Source organism: Rhamphochromis longiceps, linkage group LG20 (assembly GCF_057381845.1).
Source record: "Rhamphochromis longiceps isolate RC_006_pf linkage group LG20, R_longiceps_female_GT1.1, whole genome shotgun sequence".
NCBI lineage: Eukaryota > Metazoa > Chordata > Actinopteri > Cichliformes > Cichlidae > Rhamphochromis > Rhamphochromis longiceps.
Genome location: NC_140576.1, coordinates 5745654 through 5748407, shown reverse-complemented (window position 1 = coordinate 5748407; position 2754 = coordinate 5745654). Strand labels below are relative to the sequence as shown.

General features: G+C 34.9%; 1 non-coding gene across 1 annotated transcript; it reads right to left on the bottom strand.

The window, feature by feature from the left end:
• Positions 1 to 950: 950 nt before the first annotated feature.
• Positions 951 to 1126, bottom strand: LOC146644769 (small nucleolar RNA SNORA23). Its single transcript, XR_014909199.1, has one exon. It is a non-coding gene; the product is annotated as a small nucleolar RNA SNORA23 (small nucleolar RNA).
• Positions 1127 to 2754: the final 1628 nt, after the last annotated feature.

Sequence of the window (2754 nt, the reverse complement as noted above, 5' to 3'; positions counted from 1 at the left end):
TAGCAATTTTGTTCTTCAGCCCAAAGACTTTGGGGGAGAGCTTTTCAAATTCAAATTCAAATTTTATTTGTCACGTACACAGTCATACACAGTACGATATGTAGTGAAATGCTTGGACAACTGCTCGTGACCTAAAGAGAACAAAAAAGGAAAAGGCTATGAATAAGATAGGAAATAAATATGAAAAATTAAAAAGGGTAAATTTAACTAGGAAGGAATAAAATATAAATTAAGGTTAAAAATGAAATAACTGTACAACACAAATTAGAATGAAGGGTAAATTTAACTGGGAAGAATAAGATAAAGATAAATATATAAATTAAAGTTGAAAATAAAATAACTGTACAACAAAATACACAATACACAATATAGAACTATATAAGAATGTATGAAGAAATCTAAATATAAATAAATATATACACAATAACAGCAGCTGTACAAGTATTAACCGGAAATGAAGAATATAGTGACCAGTGTTGTGCAAAACCAAAGTCCAGAAAGTCCAGTGTGTGTGTAAGAACCATATGTGTGGGTCAGTACTGTGTGGTGGTGTGATTGAGAGACCGTATCGCCTGCGGGAAGAAGCTCCTCCTCAGTCTCTCTGTGTTGGTCTTCAGGGAGCGGAATCGCTTTCCTGACCTCAACAGAGAGAACAGTCTGTTGTTGGGATGGCTGAGGTCCTTCACGATCTTCACCATCGAATCCCATCAACACTTTCTAAATGAATTCATAATAGTCCTTCAATTCCTTGGGGAAGGCTAGGTTTAGTGCATAGATTACTTCAAGCATCAATGCACAAGCTTGGGCCAGAGATCCAATGTTGTCCATGACTATCTCCCCTTCAACAAATATTCCAATGTCATCATAATGTCCATTTTGTCCATCCTCCCTGTTGATGACATAAATGCCCATGGTGTGCTTCTTCAGGTCTCTCTGGATATCATCTCCTTCAATGTCCTAAACATTTAATAAAAAGGTAAAAGAAAAAACAATTAACTCTACAATTAAATTCCAATCTAGTCGTTTGTGTGTGTGTGTGTGTGTGTGTGTGTGTGTGTGTGTGTGTGTGTAATACACACACACACACACACACACACACACACACACACACACACACACACACACACACACAGAAAAAAAGAAGACTGGTGCTTAATCATTGGTATGATTATTTTGTTATTTCTTCATTAAATGCTACAATGCAATTGCCATCACTTCATAAAGCATGATTATCATATGGGTTAGTATACAGTGCATGAAGGATGTCACTACTGTTAATCAAAGAAGAAATGAATGGCATCAGTCCATTTAACGGGTTTAAAGGGTTTTAAAAAGCAGATATTTGTCTGTTTCAGGTGGTTGGCAACACATTTTCCTGTGCTCTTTGTCCACTGGTGGGAGTGTCTCACCTGTGAGGTCAGCGGGGCAGAACTCTGCCATCAGCAACAGAGAGCAGAGAAAATTTAGATGTGCAACTAAAAACATGCTTGCCATGTAAGCCCCAAACATCTCTGAAATTGCTCTGCAAACTTCAGAGTACTTATACTTCAGGAGTCCTGTGGGTACCGTAAAGACTCATGTATGCAAACAAACCACATTTTTTTTTGCAATCTGATCCTTTTTCTCTTGGCTGTTTCCTTCAGGGATCACCACAGTGAATGATCCACCTCCATCTAACCCTATGCTCTGCATCCTCTTAACTCACAAGAACTAAATTCCTGTTTTTCATTTCACTTTCGCAAGTTTTTTTTTTCTTTTGTCCTGGATAAAAGAAATTTAATCATATATATTAATTGATATTAATTAATATCAATATTAATAATCACAAGAACCCTTAAGATGAGATAGATAAACTTGTCCCTGCAATACTGTGACAAATACTGTTGTGATAAATATGTAAGGAATTTGCATGTACTTACCAAAATAACACCATCTTCTTGAATAAACAGTAACACATAAGGGGAAGAAAATCTGCCAGAAAAGGAAGACAAATAAAAAAAACAAAACTTTAGAAAGACAAACAATTACCGTTTCCAAGCCATTAGTGCATTACTTCATGATACTCCCTTGTAACAAAACAAATCTTACTTGTGCCTCTGTGCAAACTACAGATGGCACGATACCACTTTTTTATGTCCGATACCGATATCATAAATTTGATTATCTGCCGATGCCGATATGAATCCGATATAGTGTATTTTATAATAAATAAAACTGTTTTTATAAATATTTTACTGCATTTTGTATAAGTTCATACTCAGTTTTAAAAACAAAACATTAAAGCTATTCTGTTATACCTGTATGCAAAAAATACACTGCACCCAAAATATTTTATACTTCAGCAATACTGATCAACCTAAAAAACTTACACCATCCTCCTTATTCAGGTATTCTAAACAGTACATAGAAATATTAAACTAACTAATAGGACTGCCAACTCCCAGCAAAAATATTAGGAAACCACCCCGCACCCTTCGCCTGATAATGCTTAATTGACGTAATGCACAGAAATCAATTATTTTTCTATAATAATTTGATTCAACATTTTTCTTCAATACAGTTGCAGACAGCGCAGACAGCGTACCTTCCCAAAGGAAAAAGTGCTATATGTACTACTATTACTAGGGCATATATTAGACTTAATATTTACTACATACAATAATGGATCTCTATACATTTAACCAGATCACCACTTTGGTAGTAAGATTTAGAATAATTATTTATTAAAAGCTAGACATTTTAAATGAGAATAAG